Source organism: Lethenteron reissneri, unplaced genomic scaffold, assembly GCF_015708825.2.
Source record: "Lethenteron reissneri isolate LAM-NWPU_2019-01 unplaced genomic scaffold, ASM1570882v1 scaffold_1639, whole genome shotgun sequence".
Taxonomy (NCBI): Eukaryota; Metazoa; Chordata; class Hyperoartia; order Petromyzontiformes; family Petromyzontidae; genus Lethenteron; species Lethenteron reissneri.
Window position 1 is genome coordinate 2,687,616 of NW_026891376.1, and position 8,771 is coordinate 2,696,386.

The 8,771-nt window shown below is 59.9% G+C and overlaps 1 long non-coding RNA gene across 1 annotated transcript; it reads right to left on the bottom strand.

The window, feature by feature from the left end:
- Positions 1–68: 68 nt before the first annotated feature.
- LOC133339017 (uncharacterized) lies at positions 69–1,902 on the bottom strand. Its single transcript, XR_009754664.1, has 3 exons — positions 1,824–1,902; positions 567–682; positions 69–101 (listed from the first exon to the last, which is right to left on the bottom strand). It is a non-coding gene; the product is annotated as an uncharacterized LOC133339017 (long non-coding RNA).
- Between the last annotated feature and the right edge of the window lie 6,869 nt (positions 1,903–8,771).

Genomic DNA, 8,771 nt, shown 5'->3' on the forward strand with positions numbered 1-8,771 from the left:
ATGGTACAGCCTAACAACACACAAACACCCCCATTCATAGACACCAGATGGTACAGCCTAACACACAAACACCCCCATTCATAGACACCAGATGGTACAGCCTAACACACAAACACCCCCATTCATAAACACCAGGTGCTACAGTCCATCAACACACCAACACAGAGTGTATGGTGGTAGTGGTGGTCGTGGTGGTAGTAGTGGTGGTGGTAGTGATGGTGGTAGTGGTGGTGGTAGTGATGGTGGTAGTGGTGGTGGTAGTGGTGGTGGTAGTGGTGGTTGTGGTGGTGGTAGTGGTGGTGGTAGTGGTTGTGGTGGTTGTGGTGGTGGTGGTAGTGGTGGTCGTGGTGGTGGTCGTGGTGGTATTGGTGGTAGTGGTGGTGGTAGTGGTGGTGGTGGTAGTGGTGGTTGTGGTGGTGGTAGTGATGGTGGTAGTGGTGGTGGTGGTAGTGGTGGTGGTAGTGGTTGTGATGGTGGTAGTAGTGGTGGTAGTAGTAGTAGTGGTGGTGGTAGTGGTTGGTTGTTGTTGTGGTGGTGGTGGTGGTTGTGGTGGTGTTGTAGTCAACCTGTGTGCCGCCTGTCTGGTGTTGGTGAAGCAGAGAATCTTGCGGAAGCGCAGGTGCAGGGCAAAGTGCAGCACGGCGAGCGGCTTCAGCTTGAGACTCACGGGAACATAGTACTCCTGCGGAGACACGGAGACACGGAGACACTGAGACATAGTACTCCTGCGGAGACACGGAGACACGGAGACATAGTACTCCTGCGGAGACACGGAGACACAGTACTGACACGGAGACACGGGGACACGGAGACACTGAGATACTGAGACATGGAGACACAGAGACACAGAGACACTGAGACATAGTACTCCTGCGGAGACACGGGGACATAGTAGTCCTGCGGAGACACGGAGACACAGAGACACGGAGACACGGGGACACGGGGAGACTGAGACACGGAGACACTGAGACAATGGGACACTGGGACACTGAGACAGACACACTGAGACACAGACACACGGAGACACAGAGACACAGAGACACAGAGACACAGAGACACAGAGACACGGGGACACGGGGACACGGGGACACGGGGACACGGGGACACGGGGACACGGGGACACGGGGACACGGGGACACGGGGACACGGGGACACGGGGACACGGGGACACGGGGACACGGGGACACGGGGACACGGGGACACGGGGACACGGGGACACGGGGACACTGAGACACTGAGACACGGAGACACGGAGACACGGAGACACTGAGACATAGTACTCCTGCGGAGACACGAGACATAGGGAGACACCCACACACTCCCCTACCCACCCACCCCCCACTCACTCCCCTACCCACCCCCCCCACTCACTCCCCTACCCACCCACCCCCCCACCCCACTCACTCCGCTACCCACCCACCTACCCACTCACTCCCCTACCCACCCACCCCCCCACTCACTCCCCTACCCACCCATGCCCCCCACTGACTCCCCTACCCACCGACCTATCCACTCACTCCCCTACCCACCCACGCCCCCCACTGACTCCCCTACCCACCCATGCCCCCCACTGACTCCCCTACCCACCCACCTATCCACTCACTCCCCTACCCACCCACCTATCCACTCATTCACTCCCCCCCCCACTCACTCCACCACCCACCCCCCCACTCACTCCCCTACCCACCCCCACCCCCCCCACCCACTCCCCCACCCCCCACCCCCCCACTCACTCCCCCCCCCCCACCCCCCCACTCACTCCCCCCCCACCCACCCCTCCACCCCACCTCCCACCCCCCCACCCCCCCTCCCCCCCTACTCACGGTGAGCGAGTCGGGAAAGCTGAAGAGGCCCTCGCTCCCCACGCCCTTCAGGGCGCCGCCCCCCCCCGCACCTCCCCCCCCTCCCCCTCCCCCCCCCCGGGGCGTTTGGTGGGGGCCGCCCCCCCCCTCCCCCCCCTCCCCCCCCTCCCCCCCCTCCTCCCCCCCACCGCTGGCGGAGAAGAGGAGGGGCCGGAAGAGGCCCAGGGTCTGCAGAGACTCGGGGCTGTGGGTGAGGGTGGCGGAGAGCAGCAGCTTCTGTAGCGGGGCGCGTGGGGGCCACGATCTGGGGGGGGGGGGGGGAGGTAAGAGAGGGGTGGGTGGGGGGGGGGAGTGGGTGGGTGGGAGAGTGAATGAGTGGGTAGGTGGGTGGGTAGGGGAGTGAGTAGGGGGGGTGGGTAGGGGAGTGAGTGGGGGGGGGGTGGGTAGGGGAGTGAGTGGGGGGGGGTGGGTAGGGGAGTGAGTGGGGGAGGTGGGTGGTGGAGTGGGTAGGTGGGTGGGGAAGTGGGGGGGTGGGTGGGGGGGAAGTGAATGAGTGGGTGGGTGGGGAAGTGGGGGGGTGGGTGGGGGGGGGGGAAGTGAATGAGTGGGTGGGTAGGGGAGTGAGTGGGGGGGGGTGGGTGGGTAGGGGAGTGAGTGGGGGGGGTAGGGGAGTGAGTGGGGGGGGGGGTAGGGGAGTGAGTGGGGGGGGTGGGTGGGTAGGGGAGTGAGTGGGGGGGGTAGGGGAGTGAGTGGGGGGGGGGGTAGGGGAGTGAGTGGGGGGGGGTGGGTGGGTAGGGGAGTGAGTGGGGGGGTGGGTGGTGGAGTGGGTAGGTGGGTGGGGAAGTGGGGGGGTGGGTGGGGGGGGGGGAAGTGAATGAGTGGGTGGGTAGGGGAGTGAGTGGGGGGGGGTGGGTGGGTAGGGGAGTGAGTGGGGGGGGTAGGGGAGTGAGTGGGGGGGGGGGTAGGGGAGTGAGGGGGGGGGGGGTGGGGGGGTAGGGGAGTGAGTGGGGGGTGGGTGGGGGGGTAAGAGAGGGGTGGGTGGGGGGGTAAGAGAGGGGTGGGTGGGGGGGTAAGAGAGGGGTGGGTGGGTAGGGGAGTGAGGGGGGGGGGGTGGGGGGGTAGGGGAGTGAGTGGGGGGTGGGTGGGGGGGTAAGAGAGGGGTGGGTGGGGGGGTAAGAGAGGGGTGGGTGGGTAGGGGAGTGAGGGGGGGGGGTGGGGGGGTAGGGGAGTGAGTGGGGGGTGGGTGGGGGGGTAAGAGAGGGGTGGGTGGGGGGGTAAGAGAGGGGTGGGTGGGTAGGGGAGTGAGGGGGGGGGGTGGGGGGGGTAGGGGAGTGAGTGGGGGGTGGGTGGGGGGGTAAGAGAGGGGTGGGTGGGGGGGTAAGAGAGGGGTGGGTGGGGGGGTAAGAGAGGGGAGGGTGGGGGGGGTAAGAGAGGGGTGGGTGGGGGGGTAAGAGAGGGGTGGGTGGGTGGGGGGGTAAGAGAGGGGTGGGTGGGTGGGGGGGGTAAGAGAGGGGTGGGTGGGTAGGGGAGTGAGGGGGGGGGGTGGGGGGGTAGGGGAGTGAGTGGGGGGTGGGTGGGGGGGTAAGAGAGGGGTGGGTGGGGGGGTAAGAGAGGGGTGGGTGGGTAGGGGAGTGAGGGGGGGGGGTGGGGGGGTAGGGGAGTGAGTGGGGGGTGGGTGGGGGGGTAAGAGAGGGGTGGGTGGGGGGGTAAGAGAGGGGTGGGTGGGGGGGTAAGAGAGGGGAGGGTGGGGGGGGTAAGAGAGGGGTGGGTGGGGGGGTAAGAGAGGGGTGGGTGGGTGGGGGGGGTAAGAGAGGGGTGGGTGGGTGGGGGGGGTAAGAGAGGGGTGGGTGGGTGGGGGGGGTAAGAGAGGGGTGGGTGGGTGGGGGGGGTAAGAGAGGGGTGGGTGGGTGGGTGGGGTTAGAGAGGGGTGGGGGGGGGGTCGTTGGGGGGGGGGGGGGAGGTGGTAGGAGAGGGGTGGGGGGGTGAGAGAGTGGGTGGGAGGGGTGGGGGATATGTGAGGAGGATACTCGGGGGAGACACGGTGAGAGACACGGTGAGAGACACGGGGGAGACACGGTGAGACACGGGACACACACGGGGGAGACACGGGGGAGACACGGGGGAGACACGGTGAGACACGGTGAGATACGGGACACACACGGGGGAGACACGGGGGAGACACGGGGGAGACACGGGGGAGACACGGTGAGACACGCGGAGAGAGACACACGGAGAGACACGGGGAGATACGGGGGGAGACACGGTGAGACACGGGGGAGACACAGGGGAGACACGGTGAGTTACGGTAAGAGACACGGGGGAGACACGGTGAGAAACGGTGAGACACGGTTAGAGACACGGGGAGACACGGTGAGACACGGTGAGACACGGGGGAGACACGGGGGAGACACGGTGAGAAACGGTGAGAAACGGTGAGAGACACAGTGAGACACGGTGGGAGACACAGGGGAGACACAGGGGAGACACGGTGAGAGACACGGTGAGACACGGTGAGACACGGGGGAGACACGGGAGAGACACGGGGGAGACACGGGGGAGACACGGGGGAGACACGGGGGAGACACGGGGGAGACACGGGGGAGACACGGGGGAGACACGGGGGAGACACGGGGGAGACACGGGGGAGACACAGGGGAGACACGGAGAGACACGTAGAGAGACACGGTGAGAGACACGTAGAGAGACACGGTGAGAGACACGCGGAGAGACACGGGGAGAGACACGGTGAGAGACACGCGGAGAGACACGGTGAGAGTTCCGGGGGGAGACACGGGGGGAGACACGGGGGGAGACACGGGGGGAGACACGGGGGGAGACACGGGGGGAGACACGGGGCACACACGGGACACACACGGGGGAGACACGGGGAGACTCGGTGAGACACGCGGAGAGAGACACACGGAGAGTCACGGGGGAGACACGGTGAGAGACACGGGGAGAGACACGGGGGGAGACACGGGGGAGTCACGGGGGAGACACAGGGGAGACACAAGGGAGACACGGTGAGACACGGTGAGAGACACAGGGGAGACACGGAGACACGGGGAAGACACGGGGAGACATGGTGAGAGACACGGGGGGAGACACGGGGGGAGACACGGGGGAGACACAGGGGGAGACACGGGGGAGACACGGGGGGAGACACAGAGACACGGGGGGAGACACGGAGACACGGGGAAGACACCAGCCACCCTCCCCCCCTCCCCCCTCACCCCCCGGGCTGAGTGGTGACCCCAGGTCCCGCCCTGCCGCACAGCATGCTGGGAGGAGCCGCCCCCGTGGCGGCCCGCGTGACCTGGCTCAGCCAATCCTGGCTCAGGGAGTCCATCATGCGGTCGGCCTCGTCCACCACCTGGGCAGAGGGGGGGGGGGGGGTTGGGGGTCATGTGACGGGGGTAGTGTGGTGGTAGTGCGGTAGTGGTAGTGCGGTAGTGGTAGTAGTAGTTTATCAGTAGTAGTAGCATAGTCGTAGTATAGTAGTGGTAGTATAGTAGTGGTAGTAGTCGTGGTAGTGGTAGTAGTAGTTTATCAGTAGTAGTAGCATAGTCGTAGTATAGTAGTGGTAGTATAGTAGTGGTAGTAGTCGTGGTAGTGTGGTGGTAGTGGTAGTAGTAGTTTATCAGTAGTAGTAGCGTAGTCGTAGTATAGTAGTGGTAGTAGTCGTGGTAGTGTGGTGGTAGTAGTGCGGTAGTGGTAGCTAGCAGTAGTTTATCAGTAGTAGTAGCATAGTCGTAGTATAGTAGTGGTAGTAATAGTGGTAGTGTGGTGGTAGTGCAGTAGTGGTAGTAGTAGTTTATCGGTAGTAGTAGCGTAGTCGTAGTATAGTAGTGGTAGTAGTCGTGGTAGTGTGGTGGTAGTGCGGTAGTAGTAGTTTATCAGTAGTAGTAGCGTAGTCGTAGTATAGTAGTGGTAGTAGTCGTGGTAGTGTGGTGGTAGTGGTAGTAGTAGTTTATCAGTAGTAGTAGCGTAGTCGTAGTATAGTAGTGGTAGTAGTCGTGGTAGTGTGGTGGTAGTAGTGCGGTAGTGGTAGCTAGCAGTAGTTTATCAGTAGTAGTAGCATAGTCGTAGTATAGTAGTGGTAGTAATAGTGGTAGTGTGGTGGTAGTGCAGTAGTGGTAGTAGTAGTTTATCGGTAGTAGTAGCGTAGTCGTAGTATAGTAGTGGTAGTAGTCGTGGTAGTAGTCGTGGTAGTGCGTGAGTGGCAGTAGTAGTTTATCAGTAGTAGTAGCGTAGTCGTAGTATAGTAGTGGTAGTAGTCGTGGTAGTGTGGTGGTAGTGCAGTAGTGGTAGTTTATCAGTAGGAGTAGCGTAGTCATAGTATAGTAGTGGTAGTAGTCGTGGTAGTGTGGTGGTAGTGGTAGTAGTAGTTTATCAGTAGTAGTAGCGTAGTCGTAGTATAGTAGTGGTAGTAGTAGTGTATCAGTAGTAGTAGCGTAGTCGTAGTATAGTAGTGGTAGTAGTCGTGGTAGTGTGGTGGTAGTGTGGTGGTAGTGCGGTAGTGGTAGTTTATCAGTAGGAGTAGCGTAGTCGTAGTATAGTAGTGGTAGTAGTAGTAGTATAGTAGTGGTAGTGGTAGTTTATCAGTAGTAGTAGCGTAGTCGTGGTATAGTAGTGGTAGTAGTCGTGGTAGTGTGGTGGTAGTGCGGTAGTGGTAGTTTATCAGTAGGAGTAGCGTAGTCGTAGTATAGTAGTGGTAGTAGTATAGTAGTGGTAGTGTAGTGGTATAGTACTATAGCAGTGGTGCTGTTACCAAGAAGCGCAGGTGTGCGAGCGAGACTCCGGGAGTCCGTGCCAGGTGGTCTACGAGGCGGCCGGCGGTGGCCACCACCACGTCGGCTCGCGACACCACCAGCCCCTCCGGCCTGTCACAACAACAACAATGATGTCAACAACAATGTCAACAACAATGTCAACAACAATAACAACGAGGTCAACAACAATGTCAACAACAATAACACCACCAGCCCCTCCGGCCTGTCACAACAACAACAATGACGTCAACAACAACATCAACAACGTCAACAACAACAACGATGTCAACAACGATGTCAACAACAATGTCAACAACAACACCACCACCAGCCCCTCCGGCCTGTCACAACAACAACAACAACGACGTCAACAACAACAACAACACCACCAACCCCCTCTGTGTGTGGCCACAGTGGCAGCAGCCTTCATAGACGCTGCTGCTACTGACAGCACTTGCCCCTGCAGCACTGCTAGAGGCTACCTGGGGGAGCTTTGTCTTTGTGTCTATAGGCGCTGCTGCTACTACTGACAGCACTTGCCCCTGCAGCACTGCTAGAGGCTACCTGGGGGAGCTTTGTCTTTGTGTCTATAGGCGCTGCTGCTACTACTGACAGCACTTGCCCCTGCAGCACTGCTAGAGGCTACCTGGGGGAGCTTTGTCTTTATGTCTATAGGCGCTGCTGCTGCTACTGACAGCACTTGCCCTTGCAGCACTGCTAGAGGCTACCTGGGGGAGCTTTGTCTTTGTGTCTATAGGCGCTGCTGCTGCGACTGACAGCACTTGCCCCTACAGCACTGCTAGAGGCTACCTGGGGGAGCTTTGTCTTTGTGTCTATAGGCGCTGCTGCTGCTACTGACAGCACTTGCCCCTACAGCACTGCTAGAGGCTACCTGGGGGAGCTTTGTCTTGTGTGTGGTGAGTGAATGAGTGAATGGGTGAGCGAGTGATTTGGGTGAGTGAATGGGTGAGACGCTGCTGCTGCTGCTGCTACTGACAGCACTTGCCCCTGCAGCACTGCTAGAGGCTACCTGGGGGAGCTTTGTCTGTGTACGTACGTGGTCTCCACCAGGCTCTGCTGTTCCTCTCCGAACCTCTGAGCGCCGCACGCGAGGACCACGCGGAGACCCTCGCCGTCCGCGTACGCACGGAACTCCTTCCACACCTGGGAGACACACGCGTAGACACAGAGACACACACACACAGAGATAGACACAGACACACACACAGAGACACACACACAGACATATAGACACACACGAGACACAGCACACACACACAGAGACACACAGAGACACACAGAGACACACACAGAGACACACACAGAGACACACACACAGACACATTGACACACACACAGAGACACGCGTACGCACGGAACTCCTTCCACACCTGGGAGACACGCGGAGACACACACAGACATATAGACACAGACACACACACAGACACACACAGACACACACACAGACACAAAGACACACACACAGACATATAGACACAGACACACACACACAGACACAGAGACACGCACACAGACATATAGACACAGAGACACGCACAGAGACACAGAGGCACACACAGACACAGAGACACACACAGAGACACACGCAGACATATAGACACAGACACACACAGAGACACACTGACACAGAGACACACACACAGAGACACACAGACATATAGACACAGAGACACGCGTACGCATGGAACTCCTTCCACACCTGGGAGACACGCGGAGACACACACAGACATATAGACAGAGACACACACACAGAGACACACACATAGAGACACACACACAGAGACACACAGACACACACAGACACACACATACATATAGACACAGACACACACACACAGAGACACAGAGACACACACACAGACATATAGACACAGAGACACAGGATGGATCGTAGGCAGGCCAGCCTAAATGTTTCCAACCGGCGAAGATGTTCCATTAGGGGGGTCCACGTTTCGCAAGCGTAGAGAAGGGAGGGAATGACCGTGGCCGAGAAGACCTGAAGCTTCGTGCGGAGCGACAGACCAGGTAGCTTCCACACAACGTTACGCAACCGATGAAAAGATATTGCCGCTCGACTGATTCGGAGTGAGACCTCTGCTGTTAAACCGGAGCCGGTCATTAGCACACTGCCCAGGTATGGGAAACACATACTGAGAGACTGAGACACGGAGACACA